Source organism: Desmodus rotundus, chromosome 2, assembly GCF_022682495.2.
Source record: "Desmodus rotundus isolate HL8 chromosome 2, HLdesRot8A.1, whole genome shotgun sequence".
In the NCBI taxonomy this organism is placed as follows: domain Eukaryota; kingdom Metazoa; phylum Chordata; class Mammalia; order Chiroptera; family Phyllostomidae; genus Desmodus; species Desmodus rotundus.
In genome coordinates, this window is record NC_071388.1 from 171,455,757 (window position 1) to 171,479,157 (window position 23,401).

The window sequence follows — 23,401 nt, forward strand, 5'->3', positions numbered from 1 at the left end:
AATATTAAACTGTCATTTCTGTCATGGCCTTCCTTTTCATGCCTTGTGCTCTACTATTTTCACTAAAGTCTTCTTTAAAATACATATTTTTGGTTATAGAGTAATTTATTATTCATTGTAAAGGAAGCTTAAAAATATAAAGTCTATGAAAAAGTTTGTAAAAAAAATACCACAAATGCATTACCCAGGAAGAATCATTATTATTATCTTGTTTTATCTTTCAACTGATAGTTGTATATACTATATGAATTGTTATACATACTATATTTTAACCTAATTTTAAACATCACTTGTGTTCATTTCCCCCATTATTCATTTTAAAGATTCTCTGTTTCTCATTGTATGGACCTCTAGTTTACTTAATATTTCCATATTTTGTGGCATCTTCGTTGCTTCCATTTCAAAAAATAACAATGACATGAATATTTCAGAAGAAAAAACTTACTTTGTATTATGCAGTAATACTTTTCCAAAATTCATATATATCCATGTATATTTAATATCTTGATTTGATATTTATATTTTTTGTTTTATCCTTTTTTAATATATTTATTGATTATGCTATTACAGTTGTCCCATATCCCCCCCCACTCCACTCCATCCTGCCCACCCCCTCCCTCCCACATTCCCCCCCTATAGTTCATGTCCATGGGTCATACTTGTAAGTTCTTTGGCTTCTACATTTCCTACACTATTCTTACCCTCCCCCTGTCTATTTTCTACCTACCATTTATTATACTTATTCTTTGTACCTTTTTCCCCTCTCTCCCCCTTCCATTCCCCTGTTGATACCCCTCCATGTGATCTCCATTTCTGTAGTTCTGTTCCTGTTCTAGTTGTTTGCCTAGTTTGCTTTTGTTTTTGTCTTAGGTGTGGTTGCTAATACCTGTGAGTTTGCTGTCATTTTTACTGTTCATATTTTTTATCTTCTTTTTCTTAGATAAATCCCTTTCACATTTCATCTAATAAGGGCTTGGTGATGATGAACTCCTTGAACTTGACCTTATCTGAGAAGCACTCTATCTTCCCTTCCATTCTAAATGATAGCTTTGCTGGATACAGTAATCTTGGATATAGGTCCTTGCCTTTCATGACTTGGAATACTTCTTTCCAGCCCCTTCTTGACTGTAAGGTCTCTTTGGAGAAATCAGCTGACAAGTCTTATGGGAACTCCTTTGTAGGTAACTGTGTTCTTTTCTCTTGCTGCTTCTAAGATTCTCTCCTTCTGTTTCATCTTGGCTAATGTAATTATGATGTGCCTTGGTGTGTTCCTCCTTGGGTCCAGCTTCTTTGGGACTCTCTGGGCTTCCTGGACTTCCTGGAAGTCTATTTCCTTTGCCAGACTGGGGAAGTTCTCCTTCATTATTTGTTCAAATAAGTTTTCGATTTTTTGCTCTTCCTCTTCTCCTTCTGGCACCCCTATAATTCGGATGTTGGAACGTTTAAAAATGTCCTGGAGTTTCCTAAGCCTCTCCTCATTTTTCCAAATTCTTGTTTCTTTATTCTTTTCTGGTTGGATGTTTCTTTCTTCCTTCTGGTCCACACTGTTTATTTGAGTCCCAGTTTCCTTCCCATCACTATTGGTTCCCTGTACATTTTCCTTTGTCTGTCTTAGCATAGCCTTCATTTTTTCAACCAATTCTGTGAGCTTATTGATTACCAGTGTTTTGAACTGTGCATCTGATAGGTTGGCTATCTGTTCACTGCTTAGTTGAATTATTTCTGGAGCTTTGAAGTGTTCTGTCATTTGGGCCATTTTTTTTTTGTCTTGGTGCTTCTGTTACTTAAAGGGGCAGAGCTTTAGGTGTTCCCAGGGGCGGGGTAATGCTGGTTGCTGTGCTGTGATGCTGAGCTGTGACACTGTATGTGGGGGAGGGGCCGAGAGGGAGTAATGGCACCCGCTCCACTCTCCACTGGATTTTAGTCACTTGCTGTGCTACCTACAATCCAGTTGGGCCCCTCTGGTACTGATTCCCAAGTGGGTGGGCTTGTGCACACTCTAGGCCCCTGTGGGTCTCTCCAACGACCTCTCCTGTGAGGCTAGGAGTTTCTCCTGCTGCCGCCCCAGCCCCCACGGGTGTTTTCACTCAGAGGTTTGAGGCTTTATTTCCCCGCACTGGAGCCCTGGGTTATGCAGTCTTCTTCACTCCCTGCTGTTTGTCTGGTTTATCTATGTGAGAATGTGGGGCGGCAGGGTGCTACCCGCCACTCTGCCTGCCCAGTTCTCCGCCACTCTGAGTCCTGCCCTCTCAGTTTATCTGTGCATGAATGTGGGGCCGCAGGATCTGCTAGTGGTCAGACTGCCTGCCCTGTTTGTCCCACACTCCGCCAGTCTCGGTCCCGCCACGGCAATGCAAGTCCTCTCCGCCCGGGTGCCCGTCTCCGCCCCTCCTACTGGTCTCGATGTATGTTTATTTTTTATCTCCTTGGTGTCGGACTTCCTTGTCATTCGATTTTCTGTCAGTTCTGGTTGTGCGAGGAGGCGCAGTGTGTCTACCTACGCCGCCATCTTGGTTCTCCTCTGTTTTATCCTTTATTGCTGTCCTTGTGGCTTATTCTCTGACTACACAATTAGATCAATGTTTTCTCCTGTTACTCATTCTTGCATAAGGAGAACTCTATCTGATGTGGGTAGAACATTTATTTGAACACTTTGGAATTATCTTAGGTCATCAACTTTAGGTTCTACTTTTTTTCTCAGTAATCACACAGGAGTGGCTGCAAGGAAGAAGCTGGAGCTGCAGTATTCTTAGAAGGAGAACAATATATTTCTCTTTCTGAACTTTAAAATTATGGGCTAAATGTCTATATCTAACTTGGCTTTGCCTTTCCTCAAGATACACATTTATGGCCTCTCTGCTACTCTACGATAAATAACAAAAACTAAATCAGTTCATATTTTGGCAATCCATCCAAATTAACAATGAGAATTTCAAATAATATTTCAATTGTTTGCTTATCTGATATAAAATTTTCAAATATTTAGATAACATTTTAAAATTTGTTTCTTAATTTTTCCTTCTTGCCAGTGCAGATTACTTTCTAATATCCTAGTTTTAAACAAGGCTATCTATTTTTAAACTAACAAAGTACCTTAAATAATTTTAGTGAATGCTTCTTAAATTATAGAATATAATGATTTAATTATTTGTATACTCTGACTTTGTTTCTCATTTCTACCTTTCCCAAATATAGTTCTTTACTAATACATTATCGATTATATGTTGTCCTTCAGAAACTAATGACCATATCATTCTGGATTAAGATGCCTGTCAGTCAATGATCTTAATTTCATATCTAATGCCTAAATTCAGTTCACACAAATCATGATTGAAAATTGCTTCTTGGTAGGGGAGATTTTGTTCTCCCATTTCATACACAGATACTGTATATGAATCATGTGACAATAAATACAAAGAGTTTGGGCCTTAATTAATTATTTTTATTATATTTATAATATACATTTGTATTACATTTGTAATATATTTATATTTAAACAAAATTTTCTAAAAAGACACTTTATTAAGAGCAGCAAATAATTCCAGCAGATTGTTTAGATGAGAATAAATGACAATATATCAAATAAATGCATTACAATAAAATATTATTGTAAAAGGATATTTCTTTAGTTGTAGTCATCTACAAATTTAATAACTTCTTTTTCTTATAAGTTTTCATTGGTATTACCATCTAAACAATTGATATGATAAAAAAGTAATTATTATAAATATAAATCATTTCTTTTAAACTTCATGAAAGACAGAAGGAATTCTAACCCAGGAAAACATTAATATTTAAAAATAAAAAAATTACAATTATATTTTCATATAGAAAGTCATAGGGATCTTTCATAAAGTTCCAGAGACAAAAATTATCTTCAATAACTATAAGATATAAACAGATGATAGGTGGCTTCATTGAAGCAAATATTCAATGACTTAAAGGAATATAATGAGCTAAATCTTGACAACATTAAAGATAATTTTATTTTAAATGGGATTGCTCAGATTTTGAAAAAAGTTTTCAGTTTTTGCAATAAAGATTATATAGATTAGCACCATATAAAATAAAAGGGAATATGGAAAACTTACACTGGGCTAAAATAAAATAAATCAATAGTATGCTTACTTATTGAAATACGGTTTAAGTTTAAATGGTGTTTAACTTTGATTTCCGGATGAACAGAGTTGATACTAGAGCTAAATATTCATATCATAAATTTTGTATATTGCCCCTTTTAGGATATAACAACTGTTTTTTGCATGCTATATAGAATAATTATTTCATAAATGAGGTACACCTTTCAAGCTGCTTAAAAGTTCACCATTTACATTGCAAGGTATTAGAATGTGATGGATTGTAATTGAGAAGACTTGGGTTTTATTTCTCATTTTATAACTAATTCACAATGTAAAATAAAACAATAAGAATAAAACTAAATAAAAAACCTAAGCATTTCATTTATGTACCTTATTTTTGAGGTCCCACATGTATAACATTATGCTTCTATCTTGATAACTCATCTCCAAGATATATCTATTTTTAATAATCTATGAGTTGAAAGAATGTGGAGAAAATCCAGTTGCATATATATGAGGTCTGTCTGGAAAGTATGAAAAATAGAGGCATTTATTGAAAAAGATACAAGATACAAGAAACATTGTACATAGGACAATGATGCCTCAGTCCCCTTCAAAGTAGGCACCTTGGGACCTCACATGTTTCTCTCAATCGCCATCAGCTGCCCTGTCATATTTTCTTGAATCTCATTGAGGGTCTAAAATCTCTTCCCTTTCAAAGGTGATTTTAGTTTGGGGAAAAGCCAGAAGTCACAGGTTGCCAAATCTGGGCTACAGGGGGTGGAGTCAACAGGGGGATTTGATGTTTTGCCAAAAAACTGCACATGAGTCCTGATGCATGAGCAGTGCTCTATGTGATGAAGCTGTCAATCACCAGTTGCCCCTAGCTGCAATCTCCTGAATCATCCAAATAGATTCTGTGAAGGAGTGTTCAAGCTTAATGCAAAATTTGGTGCAGATTCACTCCTCTGCTTGCTCAGTTATTTTGAATGCAACAGCCACACAGTACACATGCTCACTCAATAGCGTCTACTGCCCTCATTGACTACTAAAGTGAAGTCATCATTTTTCACGCGTGCACATTCCAGTCCACTCTCCTTGGCTGCCAGGTTACATTGATGTTGTGCAAACTGTTCTTGTTATATCAACAGTGTTTGGAATGTTCTGGGCAGAGCTCATTTGTTTCTATGTATATACATATATGTATATATATGGTGTATCTGACCAGATGAAATAAATGTAATTGGAAAGAATTGTGGAATGAATATTTATTAAAGAAACCAAATATGAAGAATAACAAACTAAAGTGTAGGTCCAAAAATTACTTACCATTAATATGGTAGGTGATTGGTATCAAGTTATACCCAATTATTTAAAATATGGAATATTTTAATGTATTTTATTTGATATGTTATACATATATAACATATTCATTCAAATATAGAATATTTAATATAATTTGGAAGATCATATACAAATATACTTTTAGATAGAAAACAGTTAATCTTGGAGCTATTTACATAATGAAGGAATTGTAAGAAATCTAATCTAATTTAAAAGTCTAAATTTGAAGCAAATTTCTCAAAAAAAGTTTGTATTTCTCTGCAAAGACATATCCAGCAATAGGGTCATTATGATCTGACTCATTGACTGTGTCGGAGAAAAGCTTATCCCCAACCTAATTTTTCAGATGATAAAGGGACCTCGCTGCTGCTACCCGTGGGAAACAGGATGGCAATTTCCACCTTATTTCTCCACATCCTCACACATACTTCTCATACAGTCATGTCTTATTTAAATAGTGATCTTGGCTTAAGATTGAGCATTTTATCAATTAATACTTCTGGCTTCTTTTCTTTTTTTAGGAAATACCTATTTTCAGAAGTACATGTTCTCTGCTCATAGACGTAAATAACTGATCCCAGACAAACTCCATCCCTGTAATGGCAGACCACAGTTATAAGGTGTAATTTGGGGAGAAGAATATTAGCAGCAAGCCCCTTTGGCCTGGTGTTAAAGCTTCTGTCAGCTCTCTGCATCTTTATCACTGATGATCTGACCTCCTACTTCCACATTTCAGATGGTTCCAAACTGCTTAGTTATCATTGACTACAACAAACATACTTGGGTTTTATGTGTGTGTACATATGTGATATCATGAAAGCTCTTGTGCTCAGTTAACACTCACCTATAAAATTGTTTACACTCCTGGCTGGAAAATATAAGCCCAACTGAAGAATAATTCAAGGGACTTTAGATAAATAAGTCAATGTCAAGATTTTGAGTCAGTTTTGAATTTGCTTCTTCCCTTTCCTACCCCCTATTGGAGTAATTTGTCCATTTTCTGTACTTAAAAAGCACAAACTAATACCTGGCGGGGGGGGGGGTTGGATGTTTTTTCCCCCATACTCAATCCTTGCAATATTTTTTTCACTCTTTAGAATGTTTGTCTCTGTAAACTAGGCTCTTGACACCTATTAGTTCTATTTCTGATGTCTTTCTTTTACCTAACAGTTTGCACTATTTTTATATTGGCATTGTATGTGTATATGTGTTTTAACGTGACATGATGATACTAATATTGATTATCATAAATATGTGAGATAGGTTTCTTAGCAGGTAGTTTGGAAACACTATATTCTGGGGATGCCTAAATGTCTGGATTTTGAGTCTTGACTAAAGTTAGGGCAGTGGGATTTATGATAATGTATTTATATTTCTGAAGCCCTCCCCTAGAAATTCCAACGGAATTTCATTACTGGTGGTTTGCAACCAGCCTGATCAGTTAAGGCAGCCTGGAATAGTATGTAGCCAGAGAGGCATAAAAGGCCTGCTTGGGTCTTCTACTTTGAGGTCTCCTCAAATTAAGGTTCTTTTCACAGATCTTAGTGGTTTAAACTGGAGACAGAACAATGTCACCGTGGGTGAATAAAGATTTCTGGGAGCTTCCTCATAGGATATTTCTTAGATTCCTAATGCTTTCCTGCATTCTCTTTCTCTTTTGTCTTTAATTTTTTTAAATCCTCACCTGAGGATATATCCATTGATTCTAGAGGGAGAGAGAGAGATAGAGAGACAGAGAGACAGAGATACACTGATTGGTGCCTCCTGCATGTGCCCCAACCAGGGACTGAACCCACAACCTAGGCATGTGACCTGATCTGGAATTGACCCTGCGACCATTCGGCCTATGGGACAATGCTCCAAACAACTGAGCCACACTGGCCAGGGCTCTTTTATTTGCCCCTAAGTGGAAGCCTACATGATTTATGATGTGTGGAACATGCTAATTCTTTTCAAATATCTAAATTTGGAAAATCTTTGCAATATATACTGGGAGACAGAATTAAAGCCCCCTCAAGATATTATTTTGTGGAGTAGAATTGGTCTGAAGAAGACCGAGATTTATTAATGGTGGATTGATTATTTCTTACTCATTCAACAGACGTACACCATGAAGTAAGGAAAGCTACATATCATGGAGGTGAAAAAGTATAGTTAGTACAAAAATAAGAAAAAGTTTCTGCTGGTACTATTGGATGGTATACTTGTCTGTTTAATTTTATAACAGACCCAACCATCTGTGTATTACAAATGTTTCAATCTGTATGTAGTTTTGATTACCCACCTGATAATGTGGTACGGTAAGGCAAGTCTCACTGACAAACTAGAAAGGAGTATTTTGTCATATGAATGACTTGACTATTATTAGCAGGTTGACTGTGCTGTGTGAATTAATTTCAGAATGTCTGGAATTAGCCAACTTTCCTACTGAAATAAGAAAGGTAGGAAACATATTGATAGTGTAGCCTCATGGCCATGGGTCTAAGAGATTTGTGGGGGGTTGCACAGCCTTGTCAGCATTTTTTTTGATGATTTGAACTTGGGCTCAGTGAGATCCCTGGAGAACTCTGCTGTGGAGGCTGCTTACTTGGTAGGGTATACCTACAGGACCAGCACCTCATGAGTATATATCAGACACATGGCTTTTAGGTGTTTTATTCCATCTTCTTTCTACTGTCGATGATGGTTTTCTTTTGCTGTTACTCTCTATCTACATGAAGAGTACATTTAGCACGTAATATGGGACTTTCTTCATTCTGAATGCTCACCCACTTGGACCCTTCCGTGTTGCCTTTTCTAAATTTGTGTTTCCATCTAATCTTGAGATCTTACTTATTAGCATTAATTCTATGGAAAACAAAATTATGTTTTCCATAAAACTAACTTGAGTTAAAAAAAATGAAAGACGCTGTTCTTTACAGTCCACTATTGTACAACATGTAACTTAAAGATGTTTAGAAGTAGTCGCCTTTGCTATGCTGAGACATCTGTATTAATATCAGAAACTAGAACTTACAGATTTCTGATTGAAGAATTATATTAATTTGGAAATTTGAATTATATAACTTTAACATTGGAAGAGCCAGGTATATTGATGATCCCTAAAATAACTCTTATAAGGATTTCATTCAGGATATGGTTAAAAAGTCTGTCTAAAGGTTGGCCATTTGAATTGCCAATATGAGGGGAAAAAAGGGACTTCATATAACATTATCAAAAAGCTCAAATAATTGTTTGTCTTATTCAATAGGGAACATATTTAATGAGCTAAAATTAGTTCAAATCTGCTAATTATTATAACTAATATCTGATTCATATTTAATTAAAATAGGTCTAGGCAAACTGGCATCACTTCATGTGAAGAAGTCCTAAAATCATTTTTATATCCTTCAAACATGTTAAATTTAAACTGATCACAATGAATACACATGAGAGAAAGATTATCTAAAACTAATTTTGGGAGAAATTTGATATCCTTCAGAATAAAAGAGAGATGTTTCAATTATTGCAATCATTCTTAAACACAATAAGGGAAATAAGTTCAGTATTGAGCAATTAATTAAAAACATACTTAGAATTCATCCCTAATTATTTATTTCCTTTGAGATCATTTTCTCTCTATTTATTAGTTAAAACATTCAGTAGATTGATACTAAAACATTCAGTATCAGTAGATTGATACTGAATGTTTTAACTAATAAATAGAAAGAAAGTAATCAAATTCTTTTTAAAACTGCATAATTTAAAATAGTTTCTTTGATTAAACCTAGAGATTCATATCAAATATAAAGGCTCTTAGTAAATTTTTCAAAGGAAATTGATTGAGGGAATGAGGATTACACAGTGGCTTAGCTTTATTTCATGTCACTCTTAAGAACTAAATTACCTTTGGCAATTTTCATATTTTCTTACATTTCTCAGACTATTTCCTAAATAGTTAGTAAAACAAGGTTTTTAAGAACAAATATCTTTATAGCTTTGTTAGCCCTTCCTGGAAACTACTTCAAAGAATACCAAGAATGGCTTACTAATTGGCTTTTCAAGCTGTTGCATACTCAAAGCACATGAAGTACTTTTTAAAGAAAGAGATGAAAAAATGGAAAGAGAGAAAATAAGTGAATATAAGTAAAACTAAGATAAGAAGAATTTTCAAAAATTCTTTTTTAAAATAGTAGAATCCTGCTGTATTTGAATATCAAATTTATGTCCCCTAATAATTCCATGTATGTTAACACCTACCGCAAAACCCAATTAGTCTGAATTGAATATTGCACAGATGAGGCTAAGAACCTTCAAAAAGAGAAGGCACTTTTTTTTTCCCTTTTCTGGTCATAAACTGACCACTCTGATTTGGACTTCCAGCTGATTCCTCCAGAGAAAGTGGCCCAGACTAGCTCCTTTCTGATAATACTTGCAAAGTAAAGGGAAATCCATGTATACTTCACAGACAAGCAGAATCCTTACCAGCAATAAATGCCTCCTTCCTCCTTTTCCTTTATACTCTGCTAAAGTGTTTTGGGGAGGAATAATTGCATTAACAATCCTTCTTCCCCCACACCTTTTTCTTCCTCTTCCTCTTTGTACTTCTTATTGTTACTAGATGCAACTAAGCCTGAGTCAACAATATATTTCTCAGTTATTACTGCATTAAATCAGTTCTGATGAAAAAATCCATGCTGATTAAAAGAGCTTGGCTTTATCTTGCTTTACTTGCTGGAGAATTCTGGAGCTACTAAATCATTATTAAAGAATTCAACTTGAGAGGTCTTCCAGCCAAGATGGAGGCATAGGTAGACACACAATGTGCCTCCTCCCACAACCAAAAGAAGGACAACAATTTAAAAACAAAAAACAACCAGAACTGACAGAAAATCGAACTGCATGGAAGTCCGACAACCGAGGAGATAAAGAAGAAACATTCATCCAGACCAGTAGGAGGGGCAGAGATGGGCAGCTGGTTGATGAGGACTCGCAGCAAGGTGGGGGCTGGCAGACCCGCAAGGTGGCAGATTGTGGAACTGGGCGATGCAGGCTGTGGCTCGCAGACCCCGTGGCCCCACATTCGTTCATAGATAAACCGGGAGGAACGGCGTGGGAGCAAAGCAGACCTCACAACCCAGGGCTCCAGTATTGGTCTGTCTGTAAAGTCTGATAAATATCAATTTTTTCTTATCAGAAAAACCAAAGACTTTTACTAATTCAGTGCACTCAGTTTTATCTCAGTTTCAGCAATAAAAATTATGAAATAAAATCCACCCTTAAGGAAACCGTAAATCAAGATATCAAACATAGCTCCTTAAAACCCACATGATTAAGCGTACATCTTCAAAAACAGAGTTTATTGAATACAAACAGTGGAGTCTTTCAGACACTGTTGTTTTTCTTTTACATGATATCAAGTTATATTATAACACTAATACAGATTTATGATCATATTTAAAAAGTGTAGTTAAGTTTTAGTACATAAAGAAAAAGACCAAAATGATTTTAAAAAAATATATACTCAACCTTTGCAATAAGAATAAGTACAATTAAGAAGTAAACACAACTTCTTTCATTGATGCCTGGAAAAGAGCTCTTTCTGAAATACTGATTGATTTGACCCAGTTGTAACTCTAGGAAGGATTATCTGTGTAAACTCTTGTTCCTTTTAAAGAAGCCAAATTCTAATTTAATTAGTTATTAAATAATTAAAAAGATAAAATCACCTTAACAATGTGGGTTTCCTTATAAGTTCCATGATTTAAAAAAATAAATAACTTCAAACTCACAGAAAGGTTGCACATACCCTACAAAGAACTTTTTTCCTCTGAAATAATTTGAGACTAAATTGCAAATCCAAAGCCCTGTCAGCCTAAAATACTTTCTCACAAACAAAAACATTCTCAGAAATAACTATATAACAACCATCAGAAGCAGGTTATTAATACTGAAACACTACTATCATGGAAAAATCATCCCATTCAAGTTTCACCAAATTTCACAATAACATGTTTTTGAAGCAAAAGCTTCAGTTAAGGATCACAAATTGATGTTGGCTGTCATATCTCTTTATTGCCAGTGGGAACAGGGTTCTTTCACAAAGTCATGTGGAAAGCACTTTGGGTACCCCCACATAAGAGGATGAGGGGTAGTGGTAAGATTTGTTGGAACAAAAATGAAGGACTGTCCCCAGGTGCCTCGATGGTTCATCTTTATCCCACTAGGGAACAAGTCCTGCACCTGTGGAGTATAAGTGTCCACCAGGAGGGTCAGGATCCAGAACTGTTACCACCACCACCCTGAGTTCCAGTAGTCCAGTGTTGTCTGTTCCCAGTCATGTACTGACCAGCACTGTGCTCTCGCTTTCAGGCCCACACTTGGGCCTGGGCTTGGAGCCACACTTGGACTCTTGCAGTGGCCAGGCCCACAGGGCTGCTACAGAGAAAGAACATGTAAACAAACAAGCCCTGCACCAAGACTGGCCTTTGTTAAGCTTTGATTATATAGTTTTGGGCTTGGGAAAGAGCAAGCCTTCTTCAAACTAACTGATCTTCATCTTAATCTTTTGTGGGCTCGTGCTAGGTCCTCCCTCTCCAATCCAGTCTTTTCCCCCATGTTTTCCAGGCTAGACTCTGCCTCTTTATGTTGCCATTTTGGCTCCTACTGCACTTGCCTCAAAGTTTTGTCTCATCATCTAGTTTTTACTGCACATGTGCTTACCTCCACCGGCATCACCTTGGCTTCTGCTATGCACGTACCTAACAAAGACATTTCCCCTGCTGTTTATTCCTCCCTTGGTAATCCTGGTTAATGACTGGTAGCCAGTTCTTTCTGCCTGCTTCTGGGATTAAGTCTCCTCCAAGGAGGATAGTCTGTCCCCTGGGGAGCCTGTGACTGCTATGGCTTCCCAGTGAATCAGGCTTGATGTCCGATTCGACTTGCTTCCTTCCTTAACTATCTAGTTACCTATGCTAACATCTTTACTCTCTCTTGGTCTCTTGATTCCTCAGTCTTTCCTTGACTGCTTTGACTTTGACATGTTTGAAGATTATAAGATACTTCTTTTGTAGGTGATCCCTCTGTTGGAGTTTGTCTGATTTGTTCTCATATTAGATTAGGTTTTTTATCTTGGCAAGAATATTATAAAAGTGGCCCTGGCTGGTGTGGCTCAGTGGATAGTAGCCAGACTGTGAACCTAAGGGTTGCAGGTTTGATTCCTAGTCAGGGCACATGCCTGGGTTGTGGGCCAGGTCCACAGCAAGGGGCATGCAAGAGGCAACCACACATTGATGTTTCTCTCCCTCTATCCTTCTTTCCCCTCTCTGTAAAAATAAATAAGTAAAATATTTTTAAAAATTTTTTAAAAGAATATTATTAGAGTAATGTTGTATTCCTATTGCATCCTATCATTTGGTGATAATTTAAATTTTCTGTGTTGTTTATTATTTTGTTTTGATAAAAGCACACTCTTGCCTTATTGACTGAAAAACATTTTCAGCATTTCATCATTATATACGGTATTTGCTCTAGGATATTCAGACTTACATAATTTGATATGTTATAAGATTATGACATTTTGATTCAATTTATAGCATGCTAAGCATATATATCATGAAAAGTTATTGGATTTTACAAATACTTATTCTGCATGTATAGAGGTCATGATTCTTCTTCATTCTGTTGATATGGTCAATAATTTTGATGGAGTTTGCAAATGCTTACCTACATTTATATTACTGCAATAATCCCAGAAGGTTATGATTCATTGTCTTCTTTTCTGTATTACTAGATTCAATGTGGTAGGTTTTTGTTTAGAATTTTTATATCCTTATTTGTGAGAGAGACTGGACTGTTTTTTTCTTTTAATCTTCTTGTCAGACTTTGATGTCAAGGTTATGTTTACCTTATATAATGGGTTTGGAAGTTTTCCCTCTTTTCCTATTCTCTGGGAGAATTTGTGTATGATTAGTAGCATTCATTTGTGAAACCATACGGTGTGACATTTTTGTGAGAGGTTTTAAATTATACATCCATATTACGTGAAATCACATTGGATTGTTTTTTCCCTGTGTTGAAAGAGAAAAACAAATAAATAAAAAGAAAAGCAGATTTTTGAGACAAATACTTTAATGAAATGGTAATTTGACTAGTAAAGTATCCCATAAAACCAGGGTGAGGTTTTTAATCACCAATGTGATTAAAAGAAAAGGAAAGTCAATGTAACTTTCCATAATCAACTTGTTAACTATTCTGTGTACCTGGAGCTTGCTTCTCTGGAATCTGATAGGTAGGTGTGAAGAATGTACCTTAGAATAGTCTGCCTTAGTCCTAGATATGAATAATGTTACCTCATTACCTATTATGCTGCATTGGCCAAGAGTATCCTATGAAATGTTAACTTCTTCAAATTTCATTTTTGAGTTGTAATACTTGGGAGCCTATGAAAATCAACCAAGTGAGGGTGAAGCAGAGGAGAAGTGTTTAAAACCCACATCTTTCAGATTTTCTATAGTATTGTGTGTCAGTTTTGCAATAGTACAACCCAAACAACAAACTTTTGGTATTGTTAAATTTCTCTGTTGTATGTTTATTTGGGATATCAGTTATTTTGTATTTTATTTTTATTATTGCATCCCTTCTATTTCATAATGTTTAAATTTTGTTTTTCTCAGTGTTTGACATCGATGATTAGATCTGATTTTCAGTTTTCTTTGTTCTCACATGATCAGTAAAGGTTACACGATTCCCTTTATTCCTATATTAGTGCTGAATCTTCTGTTTTAATATGTTGTACTTTAACCATCACTCTTTCCAAAATACTTTCAATTTCCTATTAATTGTGATTTCCTTATCCACACATGACTTTTTATTTAAAAGTGTATGACTTAATTTACAATGTTTGGGGTATCTTTTTGTTATATTTTGTTCTTGAGTTCAAGCTGAATATGATTTTGGTAAGAAAACATACTTTGATAATTTATTGTATTTAACATCTGCTGAGGCTTGTATTTTAATCAGCATTTGCTCAATTTTGGTAAATGTTCCAGTGCCTTTGGAAAGAATAGGCCTTCTGTAGTTGCTTGGTATAAATGTATACATATGTCAGCTAGGTCAATGTGATTAATTTTGTTCCTCAAATCCTTTATATCCTAATTAATTTTGTCCGTTTGTTGCCTCAATTCCAGAAATAAAAAATGTTGTTTTCTAATATGATTGTGGGTTTGTCCCCTTCTTCTTGTAAACCTTGTCAATTTGTCTGCATTATACATTTCATACTATGTTAGTAGGCACATAATATTTAAGGCCCTTTGTTATTTTCACAAATACCTCTCTATCACTACTTATTTCATTTAAAACCTACTTTACCTGATATTAATGTAGCTATGTCATCTTTCTTTTGGTTGTTATTTGCAAGCTTTTTAAGAAGCCTTTTATTTTCCATATTCCAATATTCTTATATTTAAGATGTGTCATTATAAGTAGCACATGATTGAATCTTTTAAAACTGGTAAATTTTGGCTTTTATTGGAAATATTTGGTATATTTGGTTCACAGGCATTTCTTGTAGCTGCCAGTATATTTGTTTAAATTGAACATCTTATTATAATGTTGTTGTTTGATCATCTGATTTGTACTCCACTTTACCTCCTTTATTACCTTAGTTAACCAGATTTGTTTTTCCTCTATCATCTTATTTTTTAAATGTTCTTTAATAAATTTTAATGATTGTATTAGAAATTATACATCATATCCCTGATTTATTCAAATTTAATATGTAATTTGGTATTTTATCACTTTTCAGACAGAGCACAGACATTGTAACATTTTAGATCACCATATCCTTTCATTTTATTCACATTTTCTGTATTTTAAATTTTTATAGTCACTAAAGAGCATAAACAAACTATTGTTACTTTAATTTATGAATCTCTAAATTGGGATAAAATAAAATGTTTGTGAGTGTTGTTTTCTTTTGTTTTTAATGCAGCAATATCTAACCGGCACATACTGTTGATACCAAAGTGGTCCATTGCCACAACAGAGATCTGGAACATGAGACATTGAGTTTGAGACTCAGCGAAAGGAGAAACTGGAAGGGCCTTGGACACTTAGTGATTGCTGGAGGTCCTCAATGAATTTCTTGGTAAACTTGAATGTGGTGTGGAAATTATTATCAACAATATGATATGCGGGATTGTGACAAAAATCTCCATACACTTTGTTCTATTGGTGTCTATAGGAATATAATTTCATTTAATCAATGGATCACATGAAGTGAACTTATTTTCAATACCAAATTAGAATATATAGTTCTTCACTTAGGAAAGAACACAATAATTAATAAACAGTTAATAATTAATAAAATAAATAAACATCAATGAATAATAAGCAATAAGAATTACTATATAATTAATACAAAACAAGAATAAACTTTGTGTTTTGTGTACTCACAACTGAAAACTTACTTTTGCCCCACCCTGTATCTTAGGCCTTTATCAACATGAAGAGAGCATAACTTTCAATTGTCTATTTGCCATCTGCTATAATTTCATGTTCATCAGTGATCTGTTCAAGCTCATAATTATTAACATTATATCTTATCCACATTCCTGTTTTTTAGTTTTTCTTTAAATAATTTAGGCCAACCAATGCCATGTAACCAATAAAACCATGAAAGAGACTACTGAAATAAATGGCCCTTTAAAATTGTTTGTGTGTGTGTGTGTATACATATATATGTTTATAGAGATATATAAATGTGTATTATATATTGGTTTATATAGATATATAGATATCTATATCTATATCTACATTATTATACATTAGACAAGTGAATTCTCAGAAAATGGAATCTGAAACTCCTTTGAAATTAGATGCATAATTTTAAATTGTCCTATTTCAGGCACAATGTGAACACTTTTGAATTGTTTACTGACATTGTTTTTCTTTTTAAGAACTAAGTGAATTCAGGTATGGGCATTAATAATATAATGAAAATACAGACAATTACTATACTGACTTCTCATTGAACAGTGAGAAAGTTTTGTCTTGTGATGCAGATCCCGGCCTGCAGGATCCGGTGTTGTGGCCACAATATACACATACACACGGACTACAGAAATCCTGTGGAGGAAAAGGGACTGCGCGGCCACCCTCTCAAGAGGAGAGCACCCGACCCTTGCCTTGACAGGCTTTTATTGTTTTTCTAGGCCCCTTACATCAAAGATGGTCCTCATTTACTATGCAAAGTTTTGTTTTGGGTGGTTATCTTTTACAGACAAAGGAGAGGATGTCACTGAATACATCAAAGAGGGATATTTGCAATGTAAAAGAAGAAATGGTGGGGGTGGGGGACTGCTATGTTCCATACCTGGAAGGTCTAGCCCAGATTTTGGGAAGATAAAGATACTCAGTAAACATTTGCTGCCTCAGGGTGAGGGAGTTTTAGCAAGAGCAAGTCTCATAGCAGTCTAGGTACAATGCAGGCCTGATTTCCCACTGGAGAACCTATCCATGGACGTGGGTCCTGCCCACCAACCTCGCTCCCCACTGGCTTTTCCGAGTGGGGGCTGAGCCACATTTCCCACGCTTAGAACGGTTCCCCACAGTCTTGGTAGATAAAACACACAATTATAAAAGTGATATAATATTGTAAAAGAATAAAGAAGAAGATACTATTTCAAAGGATACAGGGTAAAATCTTAAGTGGAGAGTCCATTGAAAGTTTAGAGGAAAGATGTATTGTTTAAGAAAAGAATTATGCTTTAAAAATTAGTTATCTTCTGCTACCTGAACAAATCTTGCATGTTCTGGGTTGAATAACTGAGTGGTAAGGCAAATCATTGACCTCTTCCCACACCATGAGGTCCTTTTGTTTAGTGACCATGTAGCAGAAATTCTAATTGAACTAATCAAAATGCAGTTTGGGATGATGAATTGTTTACATAAATTCTAGTGAAGCTACACTGGTCAGAAAATGAATTATTTCCTAGTAAAAAAAGTCAGTAAGACACATTTCTCTGTCCAGAATATGCAGAACATATTTCAATTATTAAAGTTTCTTCCTCCTGTTTCACAGATTTCACATTTGTGCCATCTGCTTGGAGAAGACATAATGTTGATGTCTAATCAGCTCATGCACAGCATTTTTCACTTACAGATTTTCCTGAGTCATAAAGTGTCTTTAGCTGACACCTAAATGGTTCACTGATGCTGTCCAGACACCAGGTTTCAGAAGCAGTTCTTAGAACAAAAAAACTGGTGGCTTGTGATAGTTGTAATTGTTGGAAGCCACGTATTTCCATTTCCCCCCACAACTCCTTTCACGCTCACAGTAGGATTGCTCTCCTGTCTCTTGTATTTGAAACACCCTGGTGCCTAGTTTAGATCAATGAGTCATAAACATTTAATTGCTGAAACCAAAACCTGGTATTTACTTGCAAGAGCACAAACTCTTAGAGCCTTTCCCTTTCCTCTGACATAGAGGTCAATGTCATGTGTGCCCAGCAGCCACTCCATCATCCTGAATCCCTGAGCGACTGCAATAGCCAAGGTCCATGATGGACACTGAGCAGAAAGAAGAGGTAAATTTTTGTTGCTTTATGCCTCTCAAACATGAGGGGTTGTTTGCTACTGCAGTAAATCAGCTCTGGCCCATATCGCCCATGGTTTTCAAACTGGGTTTCTGTTCCCCCGAGTACAGCACTTTGTTCTGCAAGGACACAGTGGCATACTGGTTTGATGGAGAGATACTTTGTGTCAAGGGCTCCAATTTCAGGTTACTTTACTGTCCAAAGAGCACCTATACATCTTTATTCATATTACTTCAACAACTTGTCTCTCGTACCAGGAAAAAAGTCACATTTTTGAATAATAGGTTTCTTACAGTCTTGTTTTTAAGTTTGTTTATTAAAATGCAGATTTCTCCAAACCTCATATCAGAACTATTAAATCTGAATTACAGGAGAAATGAGACTGTACAGAAAATCATCATTTTAAACAAATCTTCCATATATTCCTAGTATATATCAATGTTTGAGAATCACAACATCACAGAATATTTTTATATAAAAAAGATAACATATATTTAGAGCACTAAAGTGTCAGCCAACTTGTGCCATTTCTAGTATTAGGAGGACTGGTGATTACAAACTTGTTAAACTTGGTCAATAAATGGTACTTTAGATACCAAATGAGGTATTAATTTTTTACATAGTCCTGAAAGGTAGTAATAATTTTTGTGTCTGATTTAACTTTTTGCTTACAGGCAAATTGTTAAACTGTGCTTCATTGTTTTCTTATATATAAAGAACTCAAAATGGTAACTGTGAACAGTTTACATAAAAATACAACCAGATTTGTCTGGAGTAATGGTTCAAGTTTTATTCACCTGTGAGTTGTCAAAAGATAATCTCATCATTTCTATTGATATATAGCATAATAAGTTGCCCCACATGCTTCCATTCTCAGGCATTTTAAGTACTAAATGTGATATCATTATCCAAATATTGGTCTATCATCACAAAATACGAAAAATTATTTTGTTTCTTGTAAAAATCAGGTTATGATTTTATCATAATTGTATTTGCAAGCAGAATCTACATTACCAGTGCCTCTGACATCTGTTTATCTCAAGGGTCCTTATCAACTGGCATGATGTTGTTTAGTAAAATTTTTTTGTCGGGAAAACCAACATTTGTGCAGATATATTTTTGAAGCTTGGTTAGTATGTTGTGATGGACAGATATAGTTTATATACATATGTTATAAATTGCCATTGTAAGACATTTTAGAGCAAAGTAATCAATAGCTAAATGAATCTATTTTAAGCCAATCTGATTCCCTAGCATGCGGGAATATGAATCCAACTCTTGCGCAACTGAATAGCACAGGGCTTTGGTACAGAAGCTTCAGAGCTATATCTAAGGGTTTGACTTCTGGCTCAGCTGTTTATTTGTGTGATTACCACCAAGTAATTTACTCAGTACCTATTCTATTTTATTTTTAAAAAGAGAGAGAGATAATAATGCTACTTTTGTCACAAGGTTGTTATGAGGACTACACTAGAAACAGATGCAAAGCCCTTTAGTGTCTCTGGCAGAGAGTCAGGGCTTCACAAATGTGGGCAGTCCTTGCAAACCTCCATAACCATGAAAAATAAAATCTTGCACCCAGCAGATTAAAATTAGATTAATTATCTTTTTGATTTTATGTTCATTTTAACTGAAACTTTATTTTATTTAATTATCTTTTGCTACTTAGGGAAATGTACATAGAGAATTTTTATTTTCTATAATTGTTTTCTAATTTTTTAATATAATTTGTATTTGTTACTTTTATTTAAAAATTTTTGTCTAGGCAGCTAACAAATTGATTGCTTCTTGAAGAGAAGATTTGGTCGATCTCATCCTGGCTTGAAGGATGTAAATGTTTAATGAAGGTAGCATTTGTGGCAATATAATATTTTATGGCTGGAAAACAAGTGCCTGGCTGAAAATAAGCTAAGATATACAATCACTACAAAGTAAGTTGTCTGAGTCAAGATAGTACGGATAAGTTAGCCTTTCAACTTTCCTCTATGACCTAAATGCTAATATATTTCTTTTAAATAATTCAACCCACCCTGGTTGGTGTAGCTCAGTGGATTGAGCATGGGCTGCGAACCGAGGAATCACCAGTTCCATTCCCAGTCAGAGCACATGCCTGGGTTGCAGGCCAGGTCCCCAGTGGGGGCCACGTGAGAAGCAACCACACATTCATGTTTCTCTCCCACTCTTTCTCCCTTCCTTACTCTCTCTCTAAAAATAAATAAATAAAATATTAAAAAGAATAAATAATTCAACCCAAATTATATACAATTCAATTAAACAATTGAACAATTAAACAATTCAATTAAATCAAAGAGGTTTCTGAATTTCTTGTTCCTACAGGTATCGTCTATATTTGTCATTCTACAAATGCATGAATAACTTGATCAGTGTTAACAGACATTCCATTAAGAAGTATTAATATTAACAGTAGATATTTTATCTAAATTAAAAAATCAATGACAAGAAAAATAGTATTTCCATTAAAATATTCCTATTTAATGACCCACTGCATGTTATATTACTATATAATGTGCTTATTTACTTATTTTGGGGGGTTAGGCTCAGAGAAATAGAGAGATGACTGTTACATTAAAGGAAATCAAGTATTCTTATTGTGAAATTTGTAAACTTTATACAGGGTGGGGCAAAAGTAGACTTACATTTCTGAGTACATAAAACAGTTTTTTCTTATATTGTTATTTGTTAATTAGTTATTATTTTCCATACGAACAACTGTAAGCCTACTTTTGCCTCACCCTGTATAATAATAACCATCACATATTACAAACTTACACCATGCGCTAAGATTATATTATAATACTGTACATATTTCAAACAAATATAACTTTACTTGAAACTCCAAGTACAGAATACTTTTTGGAACAAAAGAATGGTTCTTTTAATCTTAAGTGTCAATACGTATCTTTGAGTAATGGTGAAAATATCACTTTTATTTCTCTAACATTTAGGGTAGGAATTTATGAACCAGAGAATAAAAATAAAAGACAACCAGTAGCCAGAATCAATAGTGATTGCAAGTGTTTTAAGTGCTTCTGCTTTTTAAATGTTTCCAGCAAACAATGCTGCCAACATGACTTGAACCGTAACGGACGAGTACATTAGTCAGGATGGTTTGCATTATTTCTTACATTAATCAGAGTGCAATTTCTCTGACAACTCATAAAACAGATTTAAAAGTAAAGGTCTCAGAGTGAGGTGTTAGTACGACTTGTAGTGATTTGTGTCTCCTTCCTTCTATTTCCCACACAAAGTGCCATGAATTATTCTCATAAGACAGTGCAAGTCCTGACTTTATATCCAATCTATCTCAGTTTATGAAAACATGATTGGGAAATTATCAACTTGCACACAGATACAGTCATCCCATGGTTTGGAGCAGGAGGGGGGCACCGTTCCAGCATACCTCACCTCAACACCAAAATCTGCGGATGCTCAAGACTCATATAGAATGGCATAGTATTTGCATATAACCTATGCACATCCTCCTGTATGTTTTATATCATTTTTACATCACTTAGGATATCTAATACAATGTACATGCTACTTAAATAGCTGTCATACTATATTGCTTAGGAAATAACGATAAGAAAAAGTCTGCACATGTAGAGTACAGATGCAGCCACGCTAGGCCTAACTCCATAACACACATCAGTAACAACATACCTTTTATTTTCTCAAGCATTTTCCACCCGTGGTTGGTTGACTTGTTGGAGGTGGACTGAGGATATGGATGGCCAACTATATATTTAACTTTTTGAAGGATCCATCATGGAGTTTTTAATAGACAATATTTTTTTCAGCAATTAAATTAGACTCATTTTCTCTCACTTCCTCCACCCCAGCCAGGTTTCAAGTAACTGTTCAGGGCCAAAATGGATTTTATCAACCAATACACATTCCAGCAGCTAATGCACCCAGATATAAGACTTAAGAGTGGATTAAGATAAGAGGTGAGTGGTTTCTGTGTGGTATGCCTCACTCATAACAACAAAATGAACACTGATCATGGATGTGGGACATGCAGATCCAGGATATCAGTCCAATGTTGCAAATCTGGCAGAGGACTTCAGACATATGGATTTAATAGAGAACATGGTCCATGGGGACCAGATAGACAGCCCCATGCGTGCCAATGTGGTTTGTGGGGATGTAGCAGACTACACGAATCACTGGCATTCAGGATGTGACTTGGAGAGGGTAAATCTGAGACACATCGACACCAGACACAGGTTGGGCAGAAAAAGTCTGCACTGGCTGGGTGTGCATTGTGCAATGAATTTCATGGTCTTAGGAGCTAACTGCATGGTCTCTGGTCTGCAATAAGGTGAAGGCGCTCACACTGGCTACAGGAGTCACTGCAAGTTGTCGGAGCCAAAGTGGCAAGAAGGGTGCTTAGTGACATACTATGCATGATGACATTAGGGAGAGCAGTTTAAGGGAGAGCATGGGAGTGAGCAGGGATTTGAACTGAGCAACTAGTTAGTGGTGGTGCCATTTAGCTGAAATGCGAAGACTAGAGAAGGAACAATTTTGAAGGTAAAGAGTGGTTTTGGACATGTTACATTTGAGAAGTTAGGGGTGATATTGAAATAATTGGCTGACATTCTCATAGAAACCTCTCATATTGAGTAGGGTCTCTGTCACAAGAATGGGAAACTCAGGAAACAGATTAGGATTGAAACAAAACAAATGTATAGGTCTTTGGAAGGAAACTGTTGGTTTGGTTACATGGAAGTCTTTCCTGACTTTAACAAGAGTAGTTTCAATAGTGAAGTGGGGTTTACGTATTTGACTGAAGAAGGTATGGGTGAGTACAGGAGATAAGGGTGCAGAGGGAGTCACCATAGACAATTCCATCAAGAAGAGATAAGGAGTGAGGTGGTTGCTGGAGACAAATGGGGGCTTATCAAATGAGTGTTACCACTTTTTGAGATGGCAGGCATCAACACACATTTGTATACTGGTAGGATTGATCTGGTATAGAGGGAGGAGCTGATGGTATAATAGAGGAGGGAGTTACTAGAGAAGGGCTTTTGTGTAGGCAGGAGGAAGTAAGATGCAGGGCAGAAGTGAGGAATTAGATTGTGAGAGTGGAAGGCACATAGGAAACAGGACACCAAGGGAAGGCAGGGAGCACGAGTGCAGAGGTAGGTAGGATAAATATTTGGTGGTCATATAACAAAAAAGAAAAAGAAAACAATTTTCTTTCCTTGTGATGAGAATTCTTAGTATCTTCTTTCTTAATAATAGCTTTAGTATACACAGTACACACATGTTCATTATAGTATCATGCTGTGTGTTCCCTTTATTTAATCAGTGAACATTTAATGGCTTCAATTTGGTGCCAGACACCATTTGAGGATCAAGTGTTTCACAGTGGACTAG